At 41.4% G+C, this 13,057-nt stretch overlaps 1 long non-coding RNA gene across 3 annotated transcripts; it reads left to right on the forward strand.

Moving 5' to 3' along the window:
• Window positions 1-6,587: 6,587 nt before the first annotated feature.
• LOC118557155 lies at window positions 6,588-9,875 on the forward strand. Of its 3 annotated transcripts, none has more exons than XR_004927653.1 (3): window positions 6,588-6,620; window positions 8,874-8,937; window positions 9,824-9,866. It is a non-coding gene; the product is annotated as an uncharacterized LOC118557155 (long non-coding RNA). The 3 variants fall into 3 exon arrangements; XR_004927654.1 differs by lacking the exon at window positions 6,588-6,620 and adding an exon at window positions 6,729-6,930 and having other exon boundaries at window positions 9,824-9,875; XR_004927652.1 differs by lacking the exon at window positions 6,588-6,620 and adding an exon at window positions 7,605-7,771.
• The last annotated feature ends 3,182 nt before the right edge of the window (window positions 9,876-13,057 follow it).

The raw sequence follows: 13,057 nt of genomic DNA on the forward strand, positions 1-13,057 counted from the left end.
TCGGGATCCGCGTTGCATTATGGGACGTGGCGGCCATATTGACAGCAACGCAACGTTAAAATACCTCTGACATAACGTTGTTGAACGAAGAGACGTAGAAGTAGAGTTGAGAAAGAATAGATAGAAAAAATATGTTAAAATCCCGAAAAGGATCTGAAATTTACCGGGACACACTAAATAGAGAAATCAGGGACCGGTATGTTGACAAAATCAGCATTATTATGGAGCGCCGACGACCACTTGTTGCCACGGTTTTGCATATCGGACGTCTTCGGCTACCTAGTTTGTGGTGTGAGCGCCTAGACTTCATAAAAGTTCCAAAGCTACAAATCCTTGGAGTCTCATGTGCAGTTTACGAATGGATGGGTTCAGGAGCTGTAGATCATAAAGCCAGCAAACAGTGGGAACACAGTAACTCGTACAAAGGTAAGCTGTGCTCAGATGGGCTCTGGCACCTGCTATCCGTCAGTGCTAACAACCACTCACGCATGTAATGTACTTTTAACTAGCTGCTATGTGTTTCAAAGGTTTAGTTAGTAACATTAACTGCCAGCCCTCCCTAAACCCTCCGGGTTTCTCACGTATTTGAGCCTTTTCCCGCTCCCGTTTTAGTATTTATGTGCATGTATGTCGCGGTTGAAGGAAAGAAACTGTAGGCTATTAAATAAAACCGTGCAGCTTTAACTTACCAGAATGAAAATGGAGGGAACATACTCTCATAGACATCGGGATACTGTGGAAAGTTATGATCGGTAGTCTTAAAGCCGCGATCCAAGCGAGCCGACAACTCCATTGCGCTTGCTGTCTCTCCCGTGGTTGCGCCTCCAGGCAGGAAAGCGGTGGAAAGTTAACCCATTTTCTATGTTTTTCCCACGGCGATCATGTGTTGCGCTGTTACAGCCCACAATACAGCAACGGTTTACCATGGTTGAAATGAAGTTACGGTAAAATTAATCAAATTAAAACACGGCTGAGAGAGGGAGTACAGTATGCGGTAGTCATAGGCAGTAGTCTGAGTAGCGGGGGCGGAGCCGCGGAGGCTTTCAATATGGCGGCCACACAAAGTAATACGTCATGACGACCAAGCCCTATTGCCGGACCCATGTTCTTTTCCTTTTTGCTGTTTAACTCAAAATAATGTGCATACCTCCAAGAATCAAACGCTGTCTTCTCTGCCATCTTGCCGGGGTACAAACACAAGTAGCTTACACACACAGGTGTGCGCGCACACAAACACACACACACACACACAGAGGCGAGGAGCAGGGTACAGACGCAAGCAGCCGCATCTGACTAAATGCAGAAAAGCAGGGACTTCACTTTCCTTATCGAGGGAAATTCTTAAAGTAACGGAGTAACAAGTGCTTATTTTGGAAAATAACGGAGTTACTGATTACTGAATCCGCAAAACTAACGCGTTAGATTACTCGTTACTGAAAAAAACTAATAAGAGTACTCAAACGCGTTACTTATAACGCGTTACCCCCAACACTGATTATTTCATATTTACTCATCCAGCAATAAAACTGCAAAAAATTCAGTAGTAATAGCAAGTGAAAATGTAGTTAGAACAAAACTGCTAAAACACAAACTGATTGATGGATAAGGGCCCAAACACATTGGTGTGCAAGATTTAAGTAGCTATTTTCAATTCAATTTTATTTATATAACACCAATTCATGACACATATCATCTCAAGGCTCTTTCCAAAGTCAAATTCAATCACATTGGGTCAGATTATACAGATTGCTGGGTTTCCTTAGAGAGGAAACTTTTTGACCAGATTGCATCAAGTCTTGACATACAGCATTCACTCCTCATGAAATAGTAATATCGTCTTTATTGTTATTGAAACATACTTTACAATGTAATTTGATTTCTGCATTTAACCCATCCCCTTGGGGAGCAGTGGGCTGCCATGTGCGGCGCCCGGGGAGCGCCCCCTTAATCTGGGGTTAAGGGTCCTTAATCTGGGGTTAAGGGTCAGGGACCCAGAGTGCAGGCACTGGGGTCCCTGGCTTTAGACAGGCAAAGCCTGTCCATGGCTTTGCTGCAATCCCTCATACTGAGCATGCATGAAGCGACGGTGGAAAGAAAAACTCCCCATTAACAGGGAGGAGAACCTCCAGCAGAACCAGAACCAGGCTCAGTGAGAACGGTCATCTGCCTCGACCCACTGGGGGTTAGAGAAGACAGAGCAGAGACACAGAAAGCACAGAATGCATATTCTACATATATTATAGCGGGTGATATTTTATTCTTAGGTGTTCCTGTATGCTTTCATTTGCCTTTTTTTATTCAGGCAGCAGGGTTTCCTTCACAAAGGTTGTGTGGTGCAGCACTTCTGCAGCTCAAAATGGGAGCTAATGCTAGCTTAGCACACAGCGCCGTTCAGCTTCTGCTTTTTCTTGCCTTTCTAACTGGGAACATTTCACAGACGCTTTTGTGTTTATCTTTTCTTCACACTGTTCTCCACATGTTAACAGGTTTTATTTATGAAGGGTTCATAATATACAATATATCAAGACTCAACTTACAAACAGAACAAGGTGCAACATTAATAAGATAAACTGAGGAGAAAATGTACAAAGAGGGTTTATTAAAATATAAAACAAACATCATAGTATGAAAAAACAAGCCATTAGGTTTATAAGGGTAAAAAATTATTTGGTTCTGCTTTTCTTTAATGAGAAATCATCACAGCTTTAAACAAGTGTTTTCTTCTTAGGGTTGATGGAAAGAAAGATGAAGTCAGAGTGTTTCTGGTGAACTTAGTAAATATTCTGTCCATAAAGTCACATCCATTTATAATCAAAGATTGTTCTATTGAAGTAACTGTAGAATATAATATAATGACTTTAATTAGTAGAACCATAGCAGGAGGAATTGCCTTTAACACAGTCCAAGTACATGTTAACGTGTATTTTCTGATAAAAAACATTTTACAATAAAACGTTTCCATCTTCTTCCATAAGGTGTTGAACAGACCAAACACCTTTCTCCAACTAATCTGTTTAAAAGAGCGATTTTTGTTTCATCAGGATTCGTCTGTTGTTACAAATCAGGACAGAATTTGGTGAAAAGTTGCGCTTATAAACCAGTTTCCAATATTGCAAAATCAGTTTATGAAAGTCTGATGATTTAATTGGTAATTTAAAGATTTGAAAGTCACATCTCATCAGTAATGTAATCTCACCGATAGCTTCAAAAATAGAATGAAGAAAATTATACTAGAGACTTTTTTTTTTTACTTTTAATGAAACTGTAAATTTTTTAGTGTAATAGAGTGGTTGATTGGATCAAAATCAATCAGATTTAAAGCTCGTTCTTCTAAAGATGTAACTATGTCACCTCCTGATGAAATGGCATCTGATTCCCCAAATGAAATGAAAGTTTTCCTGATTTAACTTTTAAATCATTTCATCAGATATAGAACATGAAAAAGCTGTGTAAATGAGACAATATAAACTTTCCATTTTAGTGAGTAGAATACGTCCAAGAATAGATAAATCTTTCTGGAGCCAACTGAACGATTTTACTTATCCTGACTAGTCATTATTGCATGTTTTTTTTCATATTCGAATGCTTTTTATTTTTAAATCTCCTTCAGCACCTTTAAAATTTGTGTTTTGTCTTTTAACAACAGGGTCACGTCATCTGCTAGTTGAGTTATGGGAGCTTCCATTACAGTTAATGGTTCAATACCTTATGTCTTTATAATGAGTTGCTAACAGCTCTGTCAAGATAATAAACATCAGAGGTGAAGCAGGACAACATTGACAGACTCATCTTTTAACATCAAAACCTTCAGAACTTCCTGAAGGTAAAAATACCGAAGCTACTTCCAGCAGCTCATTATCTGGGTCAGGTGTTCGGCTGCAAGGAGGAAATGGGAGTGTCTGGACGCTGCTGCAGGAAGAAGTGGCACAGTTTGGGCAGATGTGAACGGGTCTGTTTACATCAATTCTTTAAATCTGTATCTTTAAATAGTTCATTTTTGATTGAATATATCAAAACAGAGGGAGTAAGCGGGTCAGAATTGGGGCATTTAGTCAAAAACAGTTCTAGTTGGAGACACTTTTGAGTCTAAATTTGATACGGGAGCACAGAGTGCCTCTCTAATCTTTTTGGGTTCTTGCTGACCTGAAGAACAGTTCTGGACCTCATGGAGGAGTCCACTCTGTGTCTCCAGAACCGCTTCTCTTCCACTGACTGGGATGGTTTTAAACATCTCACTGTGGATCTTGGTGAAGGGACAGAAACCGGATCTGCAGATGTCTGGTTCTATGAGGAGATGGTCTTCCTCCAGGAATCCATCCTCACTTCTCCAAATAATGAAGTTTGGCTCACCAAACGGGTCAGAACCACAATGACCAGAGAAATCTCTGTTTCATCCAGGAGGACATGACACTCTACAGGGAACTGTGGAAATGGGCCAAAAGGAGCTTCACCTTCCAAAGTCCAGATATGAGGACAAAGCTGAGTGTTTGCTGAACACCAACAGGTCCGGTTCTGGATGGGATGGTGTGAAGAACATGATGGAGATGCAGCCAAAGAACCAGAACCACTCCTTAAATGGGAGACTCAGTCTGGATCTTTTTAACGTCTTCAATGTTCAATGAATCATTTTAATGTTCATTATTCTGATGAGGAGATGTTTGTTTTCCTAAACTTTGATTTGGACCCTGAACAGAACCAGTCCATTAATAAGTGTATAGAGTTGGAACTTTTCCAAGGAATCAAGGAAAGGAAAAGTTCTGTTCCAGATGGGAACCAAAGAAATGTGTGGAAAATACAGGTCTTTGCAGCAGAACCTGGTCCAATTCAGAAGAAGAAGAAATCTTTATTTGAAGTAACAATTTTACATTACAATGAAATCTGTCTTCTGCATTTAACCATCCCTTAGGGAGCAGCGGGCAGCTTTTCCAGAACCCAGGGAACAATCGGGGGTTAAGGGTATTGCTCAGGTTTGCTCCAGGTTCTAGCAGCCTTATCAGAACCAAGTGTTCTGCTCTAACTACTGGGCCACCACTCCCCCTCAGTAATTGTTCCCTGAGATAAGATCTAAAGCTCAGAGACACTCGCTGTCTTCAGTCCAGAACCTCTCACCTCTCTGGTTCTGAAGGCATTAGAAAAGCTGCTGAAGGAGGACCTAATGAAACCGAGTCAGGACCGTTTGGACCTCCTGCAGTTTGCTTCCAGGATGGGTTGAGGACTGGATGGTGAGACAGGGACACTTTGAAAGCTGCTCTGAAACATCTGGAGGAAGCAGAGGACCTTGTTGGTTTTTATGAACTTTTCTTCTGCTTTTAATCCCACCCAGCTCCACATTTTAGCAGACAGGTTCCAGAACCTCTAGAACTTGGACTCTGTTCTGATCTGGTGGCTGATGGACTTTTTAACACTGAGACTTTTCTCCTCTGTTCTTTGTTTTCTACACTTATGATAGTCAAATCTATGGCAGAGGGCACCACATTATTGGACCCGCAGATGGTTCTGTCCTTGTCTCCGTCCTCAGCAGTGAGATATCAGAACCGGGTCTCCAAGTAAAAGAAGGTGTCAGATGGATCAGTTCCTCCTATTTAAAGATCAATGTGGTGAAAACAAAAGAGCTGTGAGTGCCGACTGTCCTCCTCTGTTTTCAGGAAGAATCCGTTTGTTGAACGAGTGAAGCTGGAGACGGACAGAGCCTCTGCATTCCACATTGATGATGCGTGCAGAAAGCAGCGTGCACACTGTTGTGGTAAATTTTATTGATGTTTGTAACTCTGATCATATCTTTTCCAGGTTTACCTACATAACTTTCCTGTGTGAAAGAAGCTGACATGCTTACAGAGTGAACTATTGTGTTTTCTTTAACCAAGGACTCAGAGAGGAGTTGTGTTAGATAAAAACTCAGCTGAAGGTTACTCCCACTTCATATGTTAACCCAGAATGTGTAAAGGATTAGTATCCTTTTCTTCTTGCTCTGTTTCCTGACTATGTTGGGGAACAGAGACATTCATAACTTTGAATAAAATTGCAAAGACAAAGATGCATCTTTATCTTAATTAACGAGTTGTGTGCTTGCTTATTTGATAACTATTAATATCCACCACAACAAAAAGCATCAACCAGAAGCTGCAGCACTCTGACTGGGAGCTGCCTTGTTTTAATGTGGACTTGATCTGAATGAATCTGCTGGAAGGTTTTCTCTGAGCTGCCGGCACGGCTCACTTCCTGTTAAACACCAGAACCAGCTGCAGGCTGAAGATGTGCAGCTAAACTACTGGATCATTCAGGACGCAGCTACACACTGCCACCATGGAGAAGCAGCCGCTTCCAGCAGCTCTCAGTGTTCTGCAGGAGAACCAGGAAATGAAGCTGGTGTTTAGTGAGTGTTGTTTTCTGTCCTGATGTCTTCCTGGCAGCTGCAAACCAAACTGCTCCTTGAAGATAAGACAGAAACTTTGAACCTTGAAGCTTCCAGGAACTCCACTGCTGCTCCTGCTGCTGCCCCGCCCTCCTACCTGTCCCACCTCCATCACAGCTGAAGCTCCGCCTCCTTCCAGGTAGCAGCTCACCTGTGTCTCAGTGGTTCACATCTTGTTCTTCAGCACTTTGGACCGTCTGAACAAACTGTAAGTTTGCTTTGTTTCCTACCAGAATTTTGTCTTGAGGAACTTTCCTCTTTGTTTCTGCTCTCTGATGTCTGGAGAACATGTTCACTTCTGATTTCCGCTCAAAGTTTCATCTCTGCTGTCTGAAGACTAATCTACAGGATTATTAGATTATTGATGAACTGGAACCAAACAACATGATGAACAGCTGATGTTCAGATGTGATGTTTAGATGAGCAGAACTCTGTCGACCCAATCAGAGCTTCACGGCTCCAGATGATCCGTCTAAAATCTAAATATCTGGGAGCTTAAAGACAGGAACGTCCTTCATGTTGAGTTAAAACCACCTTTTAACCTCCAACCAGAAACTCTGGACTCTGAGAAAAACATGTGATCTAAAGGTTCTGCTGCTGTTCTGCTAAAGTTACAAAGGTCCACTTGAAACCTGAACCGTCTCTTTAGAGGTTCTGCAGCTCCTTAAACTTTGTGGATTGTCTTAAAATGTGTTTCTGTCCCTTTAAGAACGATGGTTGATTTGATAAATTCAGAGCGACTGAAGCAGAACTTCTGAGGTTCTGGTTCTGATATTTCTCCAGCCTGTTGTTTATGGCAGCTGTAAAATATCTGCTGTTCAGAGAGCAGATTGAAGAACAGCAGAAGACCTAAAGGTGGGTCCAATCAGACCAGGAAATGTTAACAGCTTTAAAGTTTTCCGAATCGATATTTTAGATTTGAATTCATTAAAAGTCAGATGATCCAAAAGTTTAACATTGGATCCAATAAATCTATCAATAAAACAATAATATCTCCAGGAATCAGACTTAAAGGTTGATTTTCTGCTAAAAGTGATCAGTCTGTTGTTCCACCGTCTTTGACCTATGAGGGACAATTATTAGTTAGTATTTTATTTCCTAAATGAAGAGTCTGAGGAGTTCAATAACTTGTTGGGAACATAGTTTTCCTTAAATTCATGTTTCAAACTAAAGTTTCATCAAACAAAGATCTTTGTTCATGAAACCACAGAGAATCTGGAGCTCAAACTGGTTCTGATCCAGTTAATATTAATGGTTCTGGTCCAGTTTCAGGTCCAAGGCTCTGATGTCCACCTTCTTAAACTCTGTCACCAGCTGGGATCTTCTGATGCTTTGATTTCTGCATAAAAACTAAAAGAAGTGAGTTTGCTTTTTAATGCTGTTAGTGACACAGGAAGGGATCAGCATGGAGAAATGGACCTGGAGAGGCCTGCTGCTTCACACTGAACTACCCGACCAGATCTAGTGGGTCGGTTCTGAAGCAGAGGCTGAGGCATGGTCTCATATCTGCTCTACAGCTCAACATGTTCTGGTCCTCCTTCTAGCAGAACTCTGAGAACCTGTTGATCCAAAGTTCTGAACTTCAGCTCCAGCTGATGAAGCAGAGGAGTCTGAGCTGGTGTCAACAGGAAGTAGTTCCCTTTTCTTGGTGCTGAGAGATCTTCCTGATGCTTTGGACCCAACGGTACCAGTCATGTGGACCATGGAGCTGCTGTTTATTAACACAGAAGCATCATCAGCTTTGGGACTGAGTTTAATCTGCTGTTAGAAAAACTGTGATATTACTGAGTTCTGATTATTTTAATGAGCAGAGAGAGAAACTGTGGCTAAAATCAATGATTCTGGAGGAACTGGGTCTCCTGGCTGAATGTTGCAGCTTATTTTAAACCCAGAAGTCCTTCCAGGAGTCCGGGATGCTGCTCTAGAACTATCTGGATAAAACATCCTGATTAAATGACTAAAGTTTGGACCAGAACCCAAGAAATGAAGCAGCTCATCTAGAAGTGAATGTTGACCAGTGATGAATGGCTGAATGTAGAAATGAGTGAACAGCAGCAGAGCATCAGAACCAGTTAGTTCACTGTACTGGATCATAGCTACTAGAACCTGCTGTGGTTCTGGATGTTTGGACCTTTAACAAAGGCTGACAGAAGTCCATCTACCATCTGTGGTAAACCCTGATTTAGTCTGTTTTCATCCTCATGTGCAGCTAGTTTCTAGTCTGAACATCAGAGACGGATCCAGGTCCAATCATCTGGTTCCACTTTATCTCTGTTGGACTTTGGGATTAAAAGCTGCTGACGCCTCAGAACCGAGTTCAGGGAAATAAACCATTTACTGCTCTTCTTATCTCATCCACTCTGGTTATTGTGACCTTTGATCTTTATGATCCTGCTTCAGGTGTCTCACTTTTAGCCTCCATTGTTTCAACCTCATGTTGTTTTTCTCCTGCTGCTCACAGGTCCAATAAAGCCCGGACTTCACTGTGGCTCCACTTCTCTGGCTCTGGCTCCATTTTGGTAAATGTGAGAAAATCTTCTTCTTCAGCACCAGCAGCTGATGTTTACACTGTGAATATATTTTATATGAGGGGTGTGCCGGGTCAGAGTCCATCTGGTTCTAACAACCAATCAGTTTGCTGCTGACTCGACAGATTACAGCTCCTTAGATCACTCAGGAGGTCCAACAGTCAAAGGTCCGGTTTATTAATAGTCACATTAAAACCAATAAAAGTGGGTCTGAGTCCTCTAGAGTTTAACCTAGCAAGGGAACCAAATATTCCACTGAAGAAATTAAAATAAATAGGTATAAATCAATATATAAAAACGCATTAAAAACATGTCAGATGTGTAAACATAATCTGATCAAGAACAAACTTGAATGTTTATCAGAGATCTAATGTTTTTACTTCTGAGTGGAGCAGATATGGAAATCTAAGCTTTTCTATGAGATTTGGAGCAGGAATCAAACTCTAGTCTCCCATTAAGGTCAGACACAACAGCTTCCTGCTGCTTCCTGTGAGTCCTTTCAAAATAAAATGACATCAATGTTATAATGTGTTTAATTCAGTCACATTATTAAATAGTTCATCTTTGATGCAGCAGATAATCCACTTGTAGAGTTTGATGATTGTGAAATAAAATAGTTGCTGATGTTCAGTCAGAGTGAATCAGTGTCAGTGGATGAAATGTTGCTCCATGGCTCCATCTAGTGGACTGATAGTAGAAGTACAGCAGCTGATGGCAGCTTCCTCTGCCTCTCACTGCTGTCTGACTGCATTCAACTGACACTGATATGAAGCAGAGAAGAAGAGCCAATCAGAGGAGGAGCAGCTGATCTTTTTCCAGCACTAATGATGTAAAGGATGATCAGAGTTGATGTGCAGATGAATGATTTGTGTTTCCTCTGCAGGTGAAGGTAGAAAGTGTGTGTGAGCTGATGTGGATGTGAATTCAGCAGCATGGATCAGTGTGAGGACAGAGAGGAGGGAGTCCCTCCCTCTGAAACCACTCTGTGTGGGGAAGCTGAGAGCCAGAGCCACGCTCAGAGGTGAGATCAGCATCTCTAAGTGTCCAGAGCCCTTTTCACACAGCTTTCTCACTATATCAGGTCAAAAGAGACCAAGTGGTCCTGAAGCTTCTGCTGTTCCTCTTTGCTGCTTCATCCAGACTGAACAGAGCAGCTCAGCATGGTACCAGTGGGTTCTGATAAACAGCAAGTCAGTGTTGCAGAACCAGCTGAGTGACACCAGCCTGTTGCTTAGAGCTCTGGGTTCCAGCAGGACACATCTGGAAAAACTCACCAACTTCCAGAACATTTCCTGGACCTTGATGACCAACATGTGTTCAACATTATTCATCCTAGAAAGAAGGACGGCTGATCAGACATTTATGGGAGAATCTTTACATTTATTTTCTGTCTAAATATAACCTAGATCAACAGTCCAGTTCTTCATTCAAATTAAGATGAATTTCTATTGTGTGAATATATAAACTCACAAAACACTTATTTTATTATTTAGAAATGTTAAAGTGCTTGTACAGCGCTTTGTCAAGTCCAAGAACCACAAAGTGCTTTACACTAAAATCAGTCATTCATACATCCATATCCTGAACGTCAGGACTGGAGCGAACCACACATCTACACCACCGGGCTCGCTGACCACTACAAGCAGGCAATAAGCGTGAGGTGTCTTGCCAAAGGACACTGCGACCCTTGGAGCAGGGGATTGAACTGGCAACCGGCCAGTTACAGTCAACCATGTGTTAAAGCTCTTATTCACACCAGATGTCGTCTTGAGAAACTTTACAAAGCATGATGGAGGATTGGATCGGTTCTGATGGGAACCATTAAGCTGAATGCGGCCCCTAAACCAAAATGAGTTTGACACCCCTGATTTAGAACATCAAGTTTATGAAATGTCTGGTTCTGCTGTGTCTCACAGCTCTTTATTTAATAATCAGTCCTATTTAAAATGTGTTTAAAGTAAAATGATACAAAATGTGTTATAAGTTTTTTTTCTGATAGGATTCCTAAGACACCGACACAAACACATCAACCAGAACCAGAACCCAGCTGTGTGTCCTTTAAGAGCGACAGGTCAGTGGATGCCATCCTTGACTTCAAATCTTCAGGACCTGCATCCTCAGAAAGGTGAGCTGTATCTAACTGCTGTAACTATGGAAACTGAGTCAGTCTAAAATGTTTTTATCTCAACATGTGTTTAACGTGAGCTTAGCTCTTTTTTCCACGTTTCTATGTTCATATGTGAAGCGGTGTGTGTTGGATGTTCTCCAGAACCACAGCAGTGAAAGTGGAAAGAATGGATGTTGTTGGAGGCGTTCTGGATGCTGCTACATCATGTTTAACAGCTCTGATCTGTTTGCTTTTGGGCCTCATTGATTAGTCGCCATCACAAGTGGAGCAAACAGCTTTCGCCATAATGCTCCGCTTGATTTGTGCATGTAAATAGCTTTATTGTGATTCCTGCAGGGAGAATTTAAAATTATATGGACACTACAATGGGAAAGTAGGAGAGTAAAAGAAAAACAAGAAGTGAAAAAAAAGAAAGAAGAGGTGAAAGAAAGAAGACATAAAAGGAAGAGAATGATAAAACGTCCTCTGTCTGCTCCATCACTTGGAAAGAGACACAAAAAGAACAGCACAACCAACAGACGTAAAGCAACAGATACAATCGTGTAACACCTTGATACCATTGCTAAATCATATGTATTATTATTTAAGCTGACATGTGTAATGTGATACCTAAAAAAGAAAGTAAAAGAAAATAAATAAATAGATTATAGCCTTTCTGTATGTAAGTGAACATTTAATAACTGGGACCCAGCACCTGTAGGAGTTTGTGAGAGTGCACTAGTTTAGGTGAAAATTATCCAGAAGGAAATAGTTCGATAGTGATTGTGGAGAACCAAAGACCCGCCTTCCCCGAGCACAGAGGCAGGAGTCAGGGGACTGTTTGCTGTTTGCTCCACTTGTGAAAGTAAAATCTGTCGAGCTCTATTTGGCATTAAGATATCAATTCTTATTGCCACATTGCTAGACAGGACACTGTCTAGCAATGTGGCAAAAAAAAAAAAAAAAAAAGATTAGTCGCCATCATTAAACACTTTTCTCTGCTTAAAGTCAAAGATTTAGTTTGGACTGGAGCTCACTCTGATTGGTTCTGTTCCATGTTAATGAGCTAACTGGACTCTTTAGTCCCTCTCCCATGTTCATAGTGATTGAATCAAATCCAACATGGAACCAACTGGACTTTCTTTCTTTGTTCCTGAACCGTTTTGTCATCGTATCTGAAAGTCTTCCTCAGTTTTAGTGATGAAGAGTTTCAGTTCTTCTCAGCTGCAGCTGGAACAATCACTGGGATCAGAACCAGAGACTTGGTGTTGTTCCCTCACAGGAGTTTAGAGCTGCAGCTGTTCTTCAGCTCTTAAATATCCCAATGGATTTATTACATTTCAGTTGAGCTTCAGACAAGTTAGCAGAACTGCAGCAACTCATTAAAATGTGTCAGAAATGCTCTGGTCTAAATGCTTCTCTAGATTTTTCTTCAACAGCTTTATTGTTACTTTGGGAAACTAATAAAATCCTGATTTCACTGCAAGGAATCATGTTGTGATATTTTAGCCAATCACCACCCCTAGTATGGACCGGTCTCCTCAGTCTGGGTCTGAGGTTCTGGAAATGACCCGTTACATTTCTTTAAGAGCCAAGAACAGAAACCCAGTTCCTCCCAGTGAGCTCTCAGATGTTCCAGTTCTATTTGCAGACAGAGGTTTGATCCGTTATCTCCAGAAATCAGCTGCCCTGTTCTGATGAAAACACCTTCATGTCTTCATGTCTGGAGTGTTGATGCTGATCAGGAGGTTCTGCTGCTTCCTGGCTCCATGTCAGACTAACAGTGGATCACATTTCCACGACCCGCTGGGAAATAGGTGGTATCTGTGTGTGATGAATTCAAATGTGTACTTAAATACATCCTCAAACTTTTATGTTTAAAATCATCACAGCTTGTGGAAAGAAGCTTTTATTGTGACCTCTCCACCACATTGGGGGGTAATTCTGCTAAAAGTGTCTGGATGTGAGAAACGGACCAACTTCCAACACATTTCCTGCATTTCCCTCCAG

This window comes from Fundulus heteroclitus, chromosome 22 (assembly GCF_011125445.2).
Source record: "Fundulus heteroclitus isolate FHET01 chromosome 22, MU-UCD_Fhet_4.1, whole genome shotgun sequence".
Lineage (NCBI taxonomy): Eukaryota > Metazoa > Chordata > Actinopteri > Cyprinodontiformes > Fundulidae > Fundulus > Fundulus heteroclitus.